General features: G+C 40.7%; 1 pseudogene; it reads left to right on the top strand.

Annotated features, from left to right (window-relative positions):
* The first annotated feature begins 9,727 nt into the window (after positions 1-9,727).
* Positions 9,728-19,186, top strand: LOC119010678 (annotated as a pseudogene).
* The last annotated feature ends 951 nt before the right edge of the window (positions 19,187-20,137 follow it).

Consider the following 20,137-nt stretch of genomic DNA (forward strand, 5'->3'; position numbering starts at 1 on the left):
AGCACAGTCGTGTCCACTGCAAAGCACCGAACATCAGTCAACGAGTCATTTCCTGTTTTTAGGTTTCTGATTCTGAAGCGAAATATGGGAAATTAGTCGTTTTCCAAAGATGTGATGAATGTTATTGCTGAGATGGTTTCAACAACACGTTGACAGAGGTTTCCACTAAAATATCGAAATTATTGAAAATAAAAGTCATTGTGCAGTTCAAAGCTCTAAAATTGCTTCAGTTAAAAGCAGCGGCAAACAGAAAGGTCTTCAGTCTTTATTTAAAAGAGGTGAGAGTCGGAGCAGACCTGCAGTTTTCAGGGAGTTTGTTCCGATATGTGACGTATAATAACTGAATGCTGCTTCTCCAGGTTTAGTTCTGACTCGAGGGACTGAAAGCAGACCTGAACCTGAAGATCTCAGAGGTCTGGATGGTTCATGACGTGGCTGCAGATCAGAAATGTATTTTGGCCTAAAACCTTTCAGTGCTTCATAAACCAACAGCAGGATTTTGAAATCTATTCTTTGACTGACATGAAGTCAGTGTAAACGTCTAAGAACTGGAGTGATGTGATCCACTTCTTTGGTCCTTGTTAGGATTCGAGCAGCAGCGTTCTGAATCAGCTGCAGCTGTCTGATGGATTCAGAGAGTCCTGTAAAGACGCTGTTACAGGAGTCGAGTCTGCTGAAGATAAATGCATAGACACGTTTCTCCAAATCCTGCTGAGACCGAAGCAGCATTGTTGGAACCAGTGCAGGGGATCCATACAGGTTGTGACGACTAAACAGGTGAGTGTGTTCCCTACAACATTCTCACCTGATGTAAATTCAGAAGCATTTGCTAGGTACCTGAAAGACAAACTACATCATGATGGAAGCTGTCAAAAAATAGACAGTGTCCAGAGGTGATATAACTCATTGGAAGTCACTGCTGAATGCAATGATGTGGCCAAAATATACGAACCACAACTTTGGCCAGAGGGTGTCTTTGTGCGGCCCTTTTATGAAGTGCACAAACCAGTGGATATCAAAACTGTCACTGCAACAAAGAATGATTGTGTGTCTGACGCTGGGGCAACTATTGCTGTGAAGCCTGGACTATCATCTTCATGAAAGTTGTGTCATATAACACGTGTGGCTCACACCTTGGACAGGCGGCCGGGACAAAGCGCAATGCATTGTTGTTGAAGTGTTTGTGACATTCTAGGTCCAAACAAACAGGAGGGTGGAGGCAAGGACTGGGATCCACTAGAGGCTGACGACGAAGGTGTTCTGGTGGCCCTGGTCTGTGGCGAGGACGAAGGCTTCGGACTTGGCATGGGACTCGACCGGGCCTCCGACTGGGGAGCAGGAACAGGCCTCGGCTGGTCATCCGACCGAGGTGCAGGAACAGTCACTGGACTTGGCATGGGCCTCGGCTGGGCCTCTGACCGAGATGCAGGGACAGGCGCCATCTGGACCACCGACTGAGGGCCACTGACAGGTACTGGGGTTGAGACTGAGGCCTGGGTTGCTAGCCAGGCTGTGGCTGCAGCGTGGGTTTGGGCTGGGAGCTCGGCTGTGGCTAAAGCATGGTGGCTTGCCACTTGAACAAAGGAAAGTTGACTGGGCAAAACTCACAGAATATGATCTCTGGAAGTGTAACTCCCCGACTGATCGAAGTCTCAGATATATTGATATACCAATTGATGCGATCATGTGTAACAACATAGATTACAAGAACAATGAGCACCACTCCACTTTACACAGCACACCTATACTGTAGCCATAGTAAAGCAAAGATGAATGAGATTAATCTGGCATTTAATGATGCTCTTAGAATCTTGTTAAAGTATCCAAGGTGGGAAAGTGCCAGCAAGATGTTTGTGAACTGTAATTGTAGGAGCCACACATTGTTTTGAGGATTATTTGGGTTTGGATTTGTTTGGTCTGGTTGCCACAGTGATATGTGGTGCTTGGGTCACATGGACAACATAGCAGGTTACAATAGGGGCTGTATCACCTGCACTGGAGGAGGAGAGAGGTGAGTTAGGTAGCCATCAGTTTTGTTGACCGCCTTTGTTGAAGTTTGATTGTTTTGATGCACATATGCAGCGTGCACGTTTTCTAAATATCCAAACGTCAGCGTGTAATCTGAAAGCCGCTGTAGTAGCTCTTCTGTTATTAAATACCCTGAAGCTCACCTGGACTCAGCGTGCTTCTCTGCATCAGCAGAAGTGTGATCATATAAATACACAGGACCTATTCTCTACCTCTCAAGAGACTTTTAAGGGACTGAAAGCTGCAACAGTAATGTTCCCACTTTTCAGGCATTACTTGTGAATTTTATGTATAAATTTATGTTGGCTAATTGAGTCAAGGAACAGGATTATAATGTCTTTGACTGACACAAAGTGAGACTGTCACATCGCGATGAGGTTTGTCCTGTCTTGGGGTCTGTCTTGTGAATTTCATGTCTTATTTTGAAAATATCTCTCCTCTCGTTTCAGGTCACTTGCCCTTCCTCCTGTGTTCCTGGTCTGACGTCATCCCTAATCCCTGATTGTTTTCACCTGTGTTCCCTTCCCTCATGTGTATAAAGTCTTTGTCTTCCCCTGTCTGCGTGGCCCAAGTATTTCGTCATTTCGTCGACTACTGAAGCCCTTGTTCCACAGCCTTGACTTGCAAATCACGTTAAGTATTGTCACGTTTTATTTTCTGATTTTTGTCCTCTCTAGTAGAGTGATTTTGTGTTTGTTAATATTCTGGTTAGGATTTTGTGTTCCAGTTTAACTTTCTTTATAGTCTTTTGTTTTCCTCCTCCTGGAGCATTTTCTGTTGTATCCCTTTTTTGAATATAGAGAGACTTAAGTTTCGTAGCCTGTGTGCTGTCCTCTTCGGAGTGTATTTTTGTTTGTTAACTTGTATATCAAAGAATCATAGTTCAGAGTAGGTTTTTCCTTCTTCGAGAGCGCCTTACGTTATTGTGTGTTTCATGGTTTGTATGTCTCGTTAGTCCTCTAGTATTTCATAGCTTTTGCTTTATCATTCTAACTGGAGAGCCGCATTACATCTGTCAAATTCTGCATCTGAGTCCTCTCTTTTGTCTAAGCCTGACAGTATACTTGGGCCACGCAGACAGGGGAAGACAAAGACTTTATACACATGGGGGGAAGGGAACACAGGTGAAAACAATCAGGGATTAGGGATGACGTCAGACCAGGAACACAGGAGGAAGGGCAAGTGACCTTAAACGAGAGGAGAAATATTTTCAAAATAAGACATGAAATTCACAAGACAGACCCCAAGACAGGACAAACCTCACCGCGATGTGACAGAGACAAGATTCTTCCAGCTTTTGGAAATACTAAAACCAATATTTGCATGTTTTTTTTAACCAATAAGGACACATGTCTGTGTAATCTTGTGTTTGTGTCATGCCTGGGCAGAATAGAGGACTCAGATGCAGAATAAGGGCGATTCAAGCAGGCTTTTATTTTGAAATTCACACCTGAACAAGCTGACAAAGAAATGGCTATGAAACCACACTTATCTAATCTCAAGAGAAAAAACAGAACCAACAAGGAGGCAAACAACCTTAAAATCAAACCAAAAAATAACACAATCACTCCCCAAGGAGGTAAAGAAAAGACTATAACTGAACTACGCTGGCACACTAGGACTATAGATACCTTAACAGAAAATCACTCCAAAGGAGGAAAGCAAATGACTATAAACATAAACTGCTCTATCAGCTGGTTATAAAAACTATCAACAAAAAGAGGCACTCCAACAGACGCAAACAAATGACTATGAAATTATCTATGCTGCAATCTGAAAATTTTAACAAACAAAAAGTCACTCATTTAAGAGGATTCAAGTAGAATATCCAAACTTGGGATCTTGGCTTGGTAAGGCTGTGAACAAGGCTGAAGTGAACGACAAATACAAAACACAATGGCACAAGACAAACGAAGACGCAGACTATTTAACACATGAGGGAGAGAGGAACAGGTGGAAACAATCAGGGATCAGGGATGACTCAGACCGGGGACACAAGAGGAAGGGCAAGTGACCTGAAAGGAGAGGGGAGTTAGACTTTCAAAATAAAACAGGAAGTTCACAAGACAAAAGGCCCAGACAAGACAAAACCTCACCACTGTGTGACAGTTTGTCTGTACATTGTGTGTGTCATTTATATCTGGACCTCGAGTCTGTCAATATAAAGATAATAATAATTTGGCAGGAGCTGCCACTGGAGCTGGTGGAGCTGTCAGAGTCAGGAAAACAAGAGGTTACAGAACCACAGCCACAGGAGACTGATTCAGCACAGGAACTGGAGACAGCTGCAGCTCAGCTCAGACAGGTTGCTGCAGAACAGGAACAGAGGACTGCTGCAAGGCAGAGCAGGAGGCCGGCAGCTGGAGGTCTGGACGGGGATCAGGAAAGACCGCCGGTCCGGCTCTGGAGCCAGTCTGCTGACCTGCAGACAAGGAAGCAGGAACAGGTGTCGACTGGGCCGCAAACTGAGGACCAGGAACTGGTGGACCTGCTGGTGGAGCTAGATAACAAGTCAGAATCAACCAAGTCAATGAATGAAGTTCATCCTCTGGGGACCAAGAATGTCTGTAGAAAATGTCATGTCAGTCCATCCATCCATCCTTTGGTCCAGGTCCAATCCATGTGGACTAAAGTAGTGGAGCGACAGACATCAGCATCCACAGAGCAACACTGCTAGTGTGTCTAAAAAGACAATAAAAGAAGAGACAGTCATGTTGATATGAACATTAGAGAAACACATCATGGAGCTGAAACATGATCCTGCTTCATCATTTGGACTCGTTCACCTCAGCCGACACGTTCAACAGCACACAGGTTTTTGTATTACTCTGTCTCACTGTGGGAGGAAACTGGTTTTACATCTTTGGCTCTGGAACTAAACTGGTTGTAACAGGTAAGAATAAAGCTTCATTTTCCTTCAGTCGTTTCATTGAACAAGTCTAAAATGTGTTTTTAATGAGTTTCTGCTGCTTCAGGCTTTACATGTTAGTTTGTTGATAATTAGTAGAGAATTCTTGCAGCCGTGCAGCTATTGTTCCATAAAAAGGTTCATAACTCCTGAAAAGATGTTTAAATCTCACTGCACAGCTGAAGTTCTTCTTTATTTCTGCAGGAGATCAAACTGATTCATAGAGAAAAAGTTTGATGTTGACAATGTTACAAATATACAGTATTTGATCCTCTCAGTAATTCAGCACCATCTCTTGTTTTTATGAAAAAACATAAAATATGATAGTAAACTTCATTTCATATGTGTCAGTAAATGTATTTGAAAAACATATAATATTAAATATGTTGCATAGGATCATTAATAATTCATTAATAAATGGTCAAATGTGTTTCATATAATGGTACAAATGTCTTTTAGTGTGAAATATATTTATAGATGAAGACAAACACATACTGAACATGATGTTACAATAAATATAATATATGCACATAAATTTATATATTTCAACATGTGATATCAGATGTTATATAATGTTACACACGTATATGTGTTTTCGTGTTAATCTGATGTAAATATAACGATTAATAGTAAATGAAGCCTTGCACAATTTAAAAGTAAATATATTGTGTAAACGTATGATGGTAAATATTGTGTATATGACACTGCAGATATTATAATTCAACTAAGACGCATTATATATTCATTTTATATCATATTATATATCATATTATGTTACAATAATTACATTTTAAATTACATTTCTGATTTTAAATGTCAAACTGCATCAAGACATTGTATTTTATATGATGGTACAAATGTCTTTAACTGTAAAATATATTTATACATGAAGACAAACACTGAAGATGGCATCACAATAAATATATAATAAAGAAATTATACTAAAATATAAAAAACATTATATTTGGAAAAAAACGTCATAGTATGATACACAATAGCCCCTGAAATTATGTATTTTCTATGCTGATAGACTTTTAAATATTCTAAATATGATAATAAATATGTTCACTAATAATTGAACATATGATTTAAACAATGAAAAATAATAATTCCAAACCTAATTTCAAATAAGTATCCAAATAAGTAAATGTATGCAGCACATGATGGTAAATATCGTGTACAACATACTGTTTTTAAAAAACTTACATCATGTTATGTTATTCGATATTGTATTCTAATTTATAATATAATATAATTATGACATTTAATCACTAAATGTGATGATCAATAAATTATCTTCTGTCTTCTTATTATATTACAGAGCATTTATTATTCAAATTGAACTTACCTGAACATTGTGAATGTAAAAATATATTTTATTATAAGATATATATTAACATGATATTTAGAGAAGGTCTTAAATTTTGCAACGATCGTTATCACAATTATATCGTGTTTCATATAATTAAATCAACAAAGTTTTACCTTCTCTAATGTTGAATAATGTCTTTATTCACAGTAGTCATGTGAAAACATGTATTTGTAATTTAGTAAATTTAAGAACAACATGAAATTCAAGATATATTTTTAAAAATATTTATAATATGTGGTGGATAATGTAAACATTAAAATGTCAGCGTGTATTAAACTTGAGGGTAAATATGTCCTTTATTATAATCTGTCTTTTATCATGATACAGATGAAGATTTTCCATTGTATGAAAATATGATGTTATATTATTATTAGTAAGAGTCATAATAATGATGAATGTGCAGATTGAAAGAAAGAAGTGCTGAACACATGATGTTGTTTGTCCCCATATAACATATGATGACATGACATGATGAGTGTGTTTGATGTGCAGGTGAATCCAGTCTATGTGTTGAACTTTGTGCTGTATTGATGAGTAGTTTAGTGATCAGAGTCCATGTAGTTTCCAGGATCACACTGAATGCAGTGCAGTGCTGGAAGCTGCTGTTGACTGTGTCAATGTGTGTCTGTGCTGCTTGTTGCTGCTGTCAAACTTCAGATGAGCAGGTAGTGAAGCCCGTGGTGAGCGTGTACCCAGCAGCATCCAGAGCCCACCTGGAGGGGAGGAGCTCCCTGCTGTGTGTGGCCTCAGCCATGTTTCCTCCTCTGGTCCGCTTCTCCTGGAAAAGACGAAAGGAGGATCAGGAGCAGTGGCTCCCTGCTGAGGGAGAGCAGCTGGAGCTCACAGAGTCGGAACGCACCGCCGCCATCTTGCTGGTTGACTGGAACGTCACCTCCACGTGTAAATACCGCTGCTCCGTCCGGCACGAGGGGGGCACAGTGGAGGCCCCAACAGAACAAGGTAATGAAGGCTTGGTGACTGTGTTCAGCAGTGATTCAGCTTCATGTGGAGACGCTGTCAAAGAGAGCAGAGGAGCAGAGGACTGACATTTCTTTTGGACTCTTTTCTGTTTCAGAGGTCCAGCCTCTTCCAGATCCAGCACCTCCAAAAGTATCATCTGGGCCGTCTCAGTACCAGGTGAAGCTGCTCTGTGTGCTCTACACAGTGCTGATAGTGAAGAGTCTGGTGTACTGCTGTGGACTCTCTCTGCTGAGGATCCTCTGAAACAAGGGACCGTCCACCAGCTGCTCCCATGCTGACTGACTGTTTTCTGCTCGCCTTTTCTCACCATCAGATCTCATCAGTTCGTCTCATTGATCACTTTGATCAGCAGTCACAAATATCAATGTTCATGTTTTGTGGTTGGTTGTAAAATGAATCTTTTGATGTACAGGTTGGATTCAGTCATCCTACATATATAAATACATATATACACATATATATCTGCTGTGACTGAGTATAAATTCTGTGGTATATTGTTATTTTCATCCTCTAGTTTATTTCCACTTTGAATTGTGACTTGTATAATAATAGAACATGAAGCTGAATCATTAGCTGTCTGCTAGATATTTGATTGTTTTAGTATTTTTCTCTTCTTGTCTTTCTTTTTAATACATTATGCAGAGTGTGGCAGCTTTGTTCAATTCTTTCACTGTAACATTCTCAATAAAGTGAAAAATCACAGTGTGTGTTTTAGAAACAGTTTGTTTTTATGGATTTCAGTTTGTCTTCAGAGCAAATCATCAGAAACAGAATCAACTTCATGGACCATGTATGTTGACGCCTACAAGTCATTTGACTCTGGTTGTAATTAGCTCTCAATATACTTTCACACAGCAGCAAGAACAAATGTAGAGGAAGATGTGAATATTAGCATACAGCTAAACAAGGACAACAAAGCTAAAGAAAGAGAAGCAAACAGAAACATAGAGCTATTATATACAAGTCAGTAGGTGTGGCTGTGCCACCAGGTTCAGTGCTGAGCCCCTTTTATAATTGTGTCAGTGTGGATGTCAAACTCTACGCTGATGACACTGTTGTTTCCACACATGAACAAACAGCAGAGCGAGCTGCTTTCAAGCTACAACTGCTATAAAATGATCACACAGCAGCTTCATCAGTCGCCTTCCAAGTTGGTGTCAGGCTGCAGAAACTGTCAGTAAACTGTCACCTTTACAGAATCAATCAAACAGAATCAACAGATCTTTTATTTCAGCTTCTCAGCTCCCAGGTTTGTCTCCCAGGTGAATAAGACAGATGGAAGCTGAGACAGTGAGTACTGAGCGCTGTAACTGTTGTAACTGTCGTTGTGTTGTTCATGTGAAAAAGTGCAGCTAACGGTGAGGAGGCTGCAGAGCAGAAACCCACACAGCCCGTCTGCTGCAGGAAAGGAAGTGCTGGTTGGCTCTCAACAGTTTTTTCTGAGTCCTAATAACCACTGAGAACAGATTCATATCTGCTGCTGTACACACTCATCAACTCCTCTCCCTCTCTGGACTGGTTTGTCTTTTCTCTTGTTGTCTGGAAGCCTTTTTTGCACTGAGCCCTCCACCCACACAAAGCTGAACTGAGCCCAGAGACCAACAGTGACCCCCCATCTGGAGCTCACGTCCATGAATATAATGAAGAACTACCTGTATTAGTATTTCCTTTCCTTTAGCTCTATTCCTTCAAAATATCAGACAAACAGCTGCGTCTTTATTTAATGTTTTCTGTAAAAGTTCTTTTCAGATGAAGCTCCAATGAAAGTTCAGTGAAGCTCATCGCAGACCAACAAAAAAAACAAAAAACGTTTGTTCCTGTCTCTGTTCATAATTCAGTGTTATTTTACCAGTTCAGCTATTTTTTTCCATGTCAGGCTTTATTTTTCATTTCACCGTTTAAATCATCTTTGTCTCAATGTGTGGATTTCATTCCTGCTCAGTCAGTCAGCATTCTTTGGGGGAAACTTTGGGCTGTTTTCATTTATTTGTTGGATTTTTTGACCTCTGCCTGGAGGAAGTAGAGAGCAGAACCCTGAGCTCCTTCCAGGGAACAGAACCAGATTCAGTGAAATGATAGAAATGTAAGGAGACGTTTAAGGCTTCAAATCACAGTCGAGGAGTTTTGTGGATTTGTCCTTTTGTCTTTTCATCACAGCTGTTCAACAACAGTCTGTGCTACTAAATTCACCACCAACCTGAATGTGTTGCTGCTCACATGAATGTGAGTTTCTATTTCTGTCACACAGCAGCTTCAGCCGAGCCGTCGGTCGGCAGCGGCGGCCTCATCTGTGAGCCGCAGGGGCTGATGGGAGCTCTGAGGACCTGTTAGAAACCACGTGGCCCTCGTCTGATCTGGCAGCTCGTCCTGGTTTGGCCTCAGCTGCGTCAGAGCGCCACTTCTCCCCAGGTTCACCAGAGGAAACACCACTGCACAAAATGCTTTTCCTCCCAGCTGCTGCTCTGTGCTGTCTGTGTTCAGGTGAGTGTTTCCAGCCAATCAGGAGCCAACAAAGTCCACCTGGAACAAACACTGTCACACTCACCTTCATCTATCTGTCTGCTTCTCTACAGCGCTGGTTGCCATGGCAGCACAGCTGATTCAGGACGATTTAACATTGACCAGGAGAGTTGATGGAAACGTCTCCTTCAGCTGTCGAGGAACTGGCCAGTGTTACAGCAACTGGCCAGTCGTCTGGTACCAGAAGAAAGACACAGAAACATTCACAAGGATTCTTCGTATTGACAAGAGCAGATGTAATATAGATTACAGGTTCAGTCATCCTCAAGTAAACGATTTTTCAGCTGTGAATGATCAGAACGGCTGTGGGTTGAAGATCGAGAAAGTTAAACTCCTTCATTCAGCCACCTACTACTGCGCCTGTTGGAAGAGTTCCCCACAGTGAGAAATGATCCGAGCAGCCTGAACAAAAACCAACAGATGAACAGACGTCAAACAGTGTTTGTGACAGGAAGAGAGCAGTAAACCACAGCCCAGGTTCACATGTTTCACCTCCATCTCAGCCACAGTCACAAACACACTGAACTGAGGGATTTATTTCATATTCTATTTATTTATATGTTGATCAGATATTCCAGCAGGTTTATTGTTGTTTCACACAGAGAGAAAAAAGGAGACAAACACAAACACAATGAGAAAATAAAGAGGAAAATAATTCAATTACAAACTCAAACATAATCCAGATGAATCAGTAAAACAACAAACATACTTCAGAATATTTCAATAAAATGATATCAAACAGAATCAAATATTTACAGCCCAACGTCCTGCTGCTGAATAAAGTCCATCCGTCCCTCACAACACTAATGTGCTCTGAATGAAAACACTTCCAGCAGCACTTGTTGTTTAACACCTTTCAGCACATTTCACCACATCATTTCACTTCAGGACATTTTAAAAGACAAATCTTGGACACATATCAGTCTGTGTACTTTGCAGCCATTAGATTTCCTTTTTGAAGTCAAAAATCAAAGAAATAGGAAAGCATTTGTGTCCAGTTTTCGTTTTGAAATTAGAAACCAAAACAATGACAAATTACTCATTGACTGATTGTAGTTTCATAGTTCCATGTCCATGTGTCCTGGTAGATTAACTTGCTGTAGCCTCCTGTTTCTTCTGCACAGCATCGTCCTGTAAATGACAACATCCAGTCTCAGAATATGAAAAAACAGGCTTTTTTTTCCATTTCCGTTTTCTAGTGATTTTATTTTTTGTTATATGAAATAGATTTTCCAAATTTGACTCATCCCTTTTTGACCATGAAAAAGAAAAATGGCTTGTATTTCAATCTCATTTTTTAAATTTAAAACCAAAATGAAATAACCACTAGTTTTTTGTTTTTTAATATCCGTTTCTGAAAAGAAAATCAAATGACCAAAAGATACACAGACCAGGCTGGTAACAACGGATCTCGTACTAAAATGTGTTTGGTGTTTAGATTTGATCAGCATCATGTTCCACTAACTCGCTAACAGCTTTAGCAAAACATCACCTGGTCCTGTGGAAGACTCCGGTCATACACAGTGATGCAGAGTGCAAAGGTCAGAGTGAGCAGACAGACAGGTACGTATGTAGACAGACAGGTAGCCTGTCCAATCATTTCATACGGGTCCAATAAAACCATTGGACGGGCTTATTAGAGGCCTGCAGCAGCCACAGATACTGGATTTATTCTCTGTTATCTGTCAGAGTGTTTGATTTATTGATTGCTGTCAGGATGTTCACAGATTTTCTGTAAATATAACAAAAAATGCTTGTAGAATAACTGACCGACCCGAGTTTGAACAGAAAGCATTCAGAATCCTGTCAAAGTGACAGAATGGCAGGATTCAGAGGAACAATGGTCCAGAGAGAGTCAGAGAAAACTTCTTCATCAAAGCTCCAGTTTTGCTGCTGTGTGTGATCACAGTACGTTGTATTCCGGCTCAATCAGCAGATGACGAACCTCAATTCGCGACTGGTTGAGGGAGAGATGACCATAGTGCACCGTATGGTCGTTGTGTTATTCTTTGTTGTCTGGTAAGCTCTCGCTTAGCTTCTTTCCTTTTAGTAACTCACACATCCGCACACACACCTCCATGCATATATATCCCGGGTAATACACATATGTAATCTTATGAGCGATCTGTTGGAGACCTATAGTTAACAACCCCACTGTAACATACGTGTCTAGCGATTTTCCTTCTTACTGACTGCACAGGCAGACGCCTCTTGGTAACACAACTCCCTTTTTAGGATCTGTGGGTCTAACCCCTCCAAATTCACCTCGGGTGTGATCAAAGTGCAAATGAAGCCAAAGACGACTGTTCAAATTTTACCTATTTGTGCAATGATCATCTTTGGTCAGCACACTTACTCCCGCCATTTTTTAATTCAAGGTATATGATTCAGCAGAATCAGAATCATCACCTCTGAATTTGTGTTTTCACGTGACTTCAACAAGTCATGTTGTTTCCTGTAGTCTCTCTAACGAGATTTCCCGAGTCACGCCCACCAATTTTGTAGTCCGGAGAATGTGACTTCCCGAGCCCCCACGTTCAAGTCAACATGGCTAACGTAACCACAACTCAGAGCTACAAATTCATTGTGCTGTTCAGAGAAATACAGCTCAGTATTCAGGATGACCTGACAATTAAAAAATTAGACACACCAGAGCAAGTTTAACTATCAGGAAGTTTCTACTGAGGGAGGGAAGTCGTATCACCGTGAATCTTTGCAGTAACATGGTCAGAGCTCTCCTCTTATATATGATGTTTCTGGATTAATATTGCAGCTGCATTAATGTGATGTGCCATTTTACTGCAGGTTGAGCTCACTGTAACTACTTTATGCACTGTTGGCTAGTTTAATCTGCTGCAATGCATCATATTCTATAAGAGTTTATTCAGCTGAAGAAGGAAGAGAAAAGGAAGAGAAAAGGAAGAGAGAAGTCAACACATAAAGGAACACTTCCTCCTTCAGTTTATCACAAACGTTCAACAGCAACACATCTGGAGATTCATGGTTTTCACTGGACAGGAAGGTGATGAAAATCTGTAATCTGAAAAGTTAAAAGTAACTAAAGTTGTCAGACAAATGTAGTGGAGTAGAGTTAAATATCTGCCTCTGGGTAGAAACATAAAGTAACATCAAATAGAAATCTTCAAGTAGCAGGTGGACAGAGGATGCTGTCAGCACAGCCCTTACACACCTGGACCAGCCCAACACGTATGTAAGAGTGCTGTTTGTGGACTTCAGCTGAGTATTCAACAGGGTCATCCCCCTCAAAGTGAGCAACCTGGGTCTAGACAGTTCACTGTGCATATGGATACTGGACTGTCTTAGCAACAGACCACAAAACGTCAGGATGGGAGGCCGCACATCATCCACTCTCATCCTAAACACTGGCACACCACAGCAGTGGCACACCAGTTACCATCCGCCAAGGAGACGGCAGAGGAAATGATGAAACATGTGTTTCGAGTCCACGGATTTCCTAAGGACATCCTTCGACATGGAGCAAACACCTGGTCTGGGTAGAGTATGCTCACAATTCGTTGCCCACCTCTGCTACTGGTCTTTCTCCCTTTCATTGTGCCCTAGGTTAGCACCCCCCGCTGTTTCCAGACAATGAAATGGAAGTGTCGGTTCCCTCCGCCTACGCCATGGGTTCGATGTTGCCGACGCATCTGGGCAGCCGCCCGACAGGTACTGATCTGCCAGGGAGACTAGGTTGAAAGGACGGCAGATCTTAGAAGGCGTCCTGCTCCCAACTATCAGCAGGGTCAGAGAGTATGGCTGTCAGCGAAGGATTTGAACCTCAAAGTCCCATCCAAGAAGTTAGCTCCTCAGTTCGTGGGTCCCTTCCCCATCACTAGGATTATTGGTCCTGCGCCTGTTCGACTGCATCTGCCCCGGTCCCTTCGGGTACACCCAACCTTCCATGTAAGTCAAGTCAAGCCAGTCAAGGAAAGCAAGATGGTGCTGATCACCACGCCCCCACCACCATCCAAGGTCATTGAAGGAGGTCCGGTGTACAAAGTGAAGCGACTGTTGGCAGTTCATAACCAGGGCCAGGGCAGGCAATGGGTACCATCCCGTCACATCATAGACACCAACCTCATGACAGACTTTCATCGGGATCATCCTGATCAGCCTGGGCTGTCAGGATTCGGGCTTGCATTCCTCAAATGAAGTATTGCCAAGTTTTATTTTCTGTATTTGTTCCTCTTGAGAAGAGTGATTTTGATTTAATAGTTTTCTGATTAGGATTTGATTTTCAGTTTAAAATCTTTCATAACCATTTGATTTCCTCCTTGTGGAGCACTTTTTGTTGTACCTTTTGTATATACTTAGTGTAGATAATTTTCATAGCCTGTGTGCTGTCCTCTTCGGAGTGTTTTTGTTTCATTTAAATTTTCATCGTACTTACATCTCTCATCAGACGGTGAAGGCCCAGCCGAGACATTACTTCCTCAGAAAGCTAAAGCACGCTCACCTCCCTCAACAACTGCTGACCAACTTCTATCAGTCAGTGACAGAAAGCCTCCTGACCTGCTGCTGCACAGTGTTTCTCCAGCTGCACAACACGGGACAGGAAGGACCTGCAGAGGGTGGTGAGGACAAGCAGAGCGTGTCATCGGGACGACACCACCCCCTCTCAGAGACATTTACACCCCTGCCCTCTGGGAAGAGATATAGATCTATCAGATCTGAAACAAACAGACTGAAGAACAGTTTCTTCTCCCAACGCCGCATTTATATCTCGTCAACAGTTGAACTGTAAATAGTTTTATTAATTGCACATTATCAGGCCCGGTGCCACTGTCCTTTATTAGCTCTAACATGTAGTTACCTTTACATCTAAAGGGGTCTTGAGGGTGAACTCATGATTGTCGACCCATCTGTGGATGATCACTGTGTAATGTTCATCCAAACTATACAAATAGTTCACTGCAACATGACAATATCAGCTGCCTTCATTTCCCTGAGTCACCTCAGACATCATCACAACAGTTGCCCCCCTGAGAGATTTGGCAGGAGCTGCCACTGGAGCTGGTGGAGCTGTCAGAGTCAGGAAAACAAGAGGTTACAGAACCACAGCCACAGGAGACTGATTCAGCACAGGAACTGGAGACAGCTGCAGCTCAGCTCAGACAGGTTGCTGCAGAACAGGAACAGAGGACTGCTGCAAGGCAGAGCAGGAGGCCGGCAGCTGGAGGTCTGGACGGGGATCAGGAAAGACCGCCGGTCCGGCTCTGGAGCCAGTCTGCTGACCTGCAGACAAGGAAGCAGGAACAGGTGTCGACTGGGCCGCAAACTGAGGACCAGGAACTGGTGGACCTGCTGGTGGAGCTAGATAACAAGTCAGAATCAACCAAGTCAATGAATGAAGTTCATCCTCTGGGGACCAAGAATGTCTGTAGAAAATGTCATGTCAGTCCATCCATCCATCCTTTGGTCCAGGTCCAATCCATGTGGACTAAAGTAGTGGAGCGACAGACATCAGCATCCACAGAGCAACACTGCTAGTGTGTCTAAAAAGACAATAAAGAAGAGACAGTCATGTTGATATGAACATTAGAGAAACACATCATGGAGCTGAAACATGATCCTGCTTCATCATTTGGACTCGTTCACCTCAGCCGACACGTTCAACAGCACACAGGTTTTTGTATTACTCTGTCTCACTGTGGGGGGATACTGGATTTTCATCTTTGGCTCTGGAACTAAACTGGTTGTAACAGGTAAGAATAAAGCTTCATTTTCCTTCAGTTGCTTTACTGAACAAGTGTAAAATGTGTTTTTAATGAGTTTCTGCTGCTTCAGGCTTTACATGTTAGTTTGTTGATAATTAGTAGAGAATTCTTGCAGCCGTGCAGCTATTGTTCCATAAAAAGGTTCATAACTCCTGAAAAGATGTTTAAATCTCACTGCACAGCTGAAGTTCTTCTTTATTTCTGCAGGAGATCAAACTGATTCATAGAGAAAAAGTTTGATAGTGACAATGTTACAAATATACAGTATTTGATCCTCTCAGTAATTCAGCACCATCTCTTGTTTTTATAAAACATCATCATATATGATATTAAACATCATTTAATATATGTCAGTAAATGTATTTGATGAACATATAATATTAAATATGTTGTATTGGATCATTAATAATTAATTAATAAATGGTCAAATGTGTTTCATATGATGGTACAAATGTCTTTTAGTGTGAAATATATTTATACATGAAGACAAACACATACTGAACATGATGTTACAATAAATATAATATATGCATATAAATTTATATATTTTAAGATGTGATATCAGATGTTATATAATGTTACACACGTATATGTGTTTCCATGTTAATCTGATGTAAATATAACAATTAATAGTAAATGAAGCCTAGCGCAATTTAAAAGTAAATATATTGTGTAAACGTATGATGGTAAATATTGTGTATATGACACTGCAGATATTATAATTCAACTGAGACGCGTTATATATTCATTTTATATTATATTATATATCATATTTTGTTACAATAATTACATTTTAAATTACATTTCTGATTTTAAATGTCAAACTGCATCAAGAAATTGTATTTTATATGATGGTACAAATGTCTTTAACTGTAAAATATATTTATACATGAAGACAAACACTGAAGATGGCATCACAATAAATATATAATAAAGAAATTATACTAAAATATAAAAAACATCATATTTGGAAAAAAAACTTTACAGTATGATATACAATGGCACATGAAACTATGTATTTTTTATGCTGATAGACTAGAATATTTAAAATATGATAATAAATAAATTCACTAATAATTTAACATATCATTTAAACAATGAAAAATAATAATTCCAAATCTAATTTCAAATAAGTATCCAAATAAGTAAATGTATGCAGCACATGATGGTAAATATCGTGTACAACATACTGTTTTTTAAAAAACTTATATCATGTTATGTTATTTGATGTTGTATTCTAATTTATAATATAATATAATTATGACATTTGATCACTAAATGTGACGATCAATAAATTATCGCCTGTCTTCATCTTATATTACAGAGCACTTATTATCCAAGTTGAACTGAACATTTCATTGTAATTGTGTATAAATGTTAAAATACTGAAAAACAAATTATTGATATTGTTGAGAAACTGTTTTTCTTTAGCAGCTGGACTAAAGTACAGGATGTTAAATCTGTAATATGTTAGACATGTTGTAATCAACTAAAAAGTATTTTATGTGAATGTAAAAATATATTTCATTATAAGATATATATTAACATGATATTTAGAGAAGGTCTTAAATTTTGCGACGATCATTATCACAATTATATCATGTTTCATATAATTAAATCAAGTTTTACCTTCTCTTATATTAAATAATGTCTTTATTCACACTAGTCATGTGAAAACATGTATCTGTAATTTAGTAAATTTAAGAACAGCATGAAATTTAAGATGCATTTTTAAAAAATATTTATAATATGTGGTGGATAATGTAAATATTAAAATGTCAGTTTGTATTAAACTTGAGGGTAAATATGTCCTTTATTGTAATCTGTCTTTTATCATGATACAGAGGAAGATTTTCCATTGTATGAAAATATGATGTTATATTATTATTAGTAAGACTCATAATAATGATGAATGTGCAGATTGAAAGAAAGAAGTGCTGAACACATAATGTTGTTTGTCCCCATATAACATATGATGACATGACATGATGAGTGTGTTTGATGTGCAGGTGAATCCAGTCTATGTGTTGAACTTTGTGCTGTATTGATGAGTAGTTTAGTGATCAGAGTCCATGTAGTTTCCAGGATCACACTGAATGCAGTGCAGTGCTGGAAGCTGCTGTTGACTGTGTCAATGTGTGTCTGTGCTGCTTGTTGCTGCTGTCAAACTTCAGATGAGCAGGTAGTGAAGCCCGTGGTGAGCGTGTACCCAGCAGCATCCAGAGCCCACCTGGAGGGGAGGAGCTCCCTGCTGTGTGTGGCCTCAGCCATGTTTCCTCCTCTGGTCCGCTTCTCCTGGAAAAGACAAAAGGAGGATCAGAAGCAGTGGCTCCCTGCTGAGGGAGAGCAGCTGGAGCTCAGAGAGACGGGACGCACCACCGCCATCTTGCTGGTTGACGGGAACGCCACCTCCACGTATAAATACCACTGCTCCGTCCAGCACGAGGGGGGCACAGTGGAGGTCCCAACAGAACAAGGTAATGAAGGCTTGGTGACTGTGTTCAGCAGTGATTCAGCTTCATGTGGAGACGCTGTCAAAGAGAGCAGAGGAGCAGAGGACTGACATTTCTTTTGGCCTCTTTTCTGTTTCAGAGGTTCCAGCAGCTCCAGCAGCCTCCTGTCCTCCAGAGAGAGAGCCAGCAGACCTGCCAGCTCTGCAGCAAGCTGACTGTAAGATCACCTGCTGCCTCTCTGCATGGACAGCTCCAATGTTCTGCTGCAGTTAGGGCTGCAGATCAGTCTGTTCACTTTCTGCTCATCATTGAAGGAGTTAAACAGACACTCCCTGATTCTGTTAGAGTGTCAAACAGCACAACTAATCCCAGTGACAGAGCTTTCACTCCACACTCTGACAAATCACATGTTTTAGGGCCACTAAATTGCATGTTGGCCTTTGAGGCTGCCATAGAAACTTTGAGGATTATATCTTAAAGCTCCTCTATAAATATTTCTATATGAAGAATGAATCTAATGACTGTGTGTGCAGTGAAAGGTGACACTAACACTGTCTGTGTGTGTGTGTGTGTGTGTGTGTGTGTGTGTGTGTGTGTGTGTGTGTGTGTGTGTGTGTGTGTGTGTGTGTGTGTGTCTGTGTGTGTGTCAGTGTCCTTCCAGTCTCAGTGCAGGGTGAAGCTGCTCTGTGTGCTCTACACAGTGCTGATAGTGAAGAGTCTGGTGTACTGCTGTGGACTCTCTCTGCTGAGGATCCTCTGAAACAAGGGACCGTCCACCAGCTGCTCACATGCTGACTGACTGTTTTCTGCTCGCCTTTTCTCACCATCAGATCTCATCAGTTCGTCTCATTGATCACTTTGATCAGCAGTCACAAATGTCAATGTTCATGTTTTGTGGTTGGTTGTAAAATGAATCTTTTGATGCACAGGTTAGATTCAGTCATCCTACATATATAAATACATATATACACATATATATCTGCAGTGACTGAGTATAAATTCTGTGGTATAGTGTTATTTTCATCCTCTAGTTTATTTCCACTTTGAATTGTGACTTGTATAATAATAGAACATGAAGCTGAATCATTAGCTGTCTGCTAGATATTTGATTGTTTTAGTATTTTTCTCTTCTTGTCTTTCTTTTTAATACATTATGCAGAGTGTGGCAGCTTTGTTCAATTCTTTCACTGTAACATTCTCAATAAAGTGAAAAATCACAGTGTGTGTTTTAGAAACAGTTTGTTTTTGTGGATTTCAGTTTGTCTTCAGAGCAAATCATCAGAAACAGAATCAACTTCATGGGCCATGTATGTTGACGCCTACAAGTCATTTGACTCTGGTTGTAATTAGCTCTCAATATACTTTCACACAGCAGCAAGAACAAATGTAGAGGAAGATGTGAATATTAGCATACAGCTAAACAAGGACAACAAAGCTAAGAAAGAGAAGCAAACAGAAACATAGAGCTATTATATACAAGTCAGTAGGTGTGGCTGTGCCACCAGGTTCAGTGCTGAGCCCCTTTTATAATTGTGTCAGTGTGGATGTCAAACTCTACGCTGATGACACTGTTGTTTCCACACATGAACAAACAGCAGAGCGAGCTGCTTTCAAGCTACAACTGCTATAAAATGATTCAGCTTCATCAGTCGCCTTCCAAGTTGGTGTCAGGCTGCAGAAACTGTCAGTAAACTGTCACCTTTACAGAATCAGTCAAACAGAATCAACAGATCTTTTATTTCAGCTTCTCAGCTCCCAGGTTTGTCTCCCAGGTGAATAAGACAGATGGAAGCTGAGACAGTGAGTACTGAGCGCTGTAACTGTTGTAACTGTCGTTGTGTTGTTCATGTGAAAAAGTGCAGCTAACGGTGAGGAGGCTGCAGAGCAGAAACCCACACAGCCCGTCTGCTGCAGGAAAGGAAGTGCTGGTTGGCTCTCAACAGTTTTTTCTGAGTCCTAATAACCACTGAGAACAGATTCATATCTGCTGCTGTACACACTCATCAACTCCTCTCCCTCTCTGGACTGGTTTGTCTTTTCTCTTGTTGTCTGGAAGCCTTTTTTCCACTGAGCCCTCCACCCACACAAAGTTAGACTGAGCCCAGAGACCAACAGTGACCCTCCACCTGGAGCTCAC

Source organism: Acanthopagrus latus, chromosome 21 (genome assembly GCF_904848185.1).
Source record: "Acanthopagrus latus isolate v.2019 chromosome 21, fAcaLat1.1, whole genome shotgun sequence".
In the NCBI taxonomy this organism is placed as follows: Eukaryota; Metazoa; Chordata; class Actinopteri; order Spariformes; family Sparidae; genus Acanthopagrus; species Acanthopagrus latus.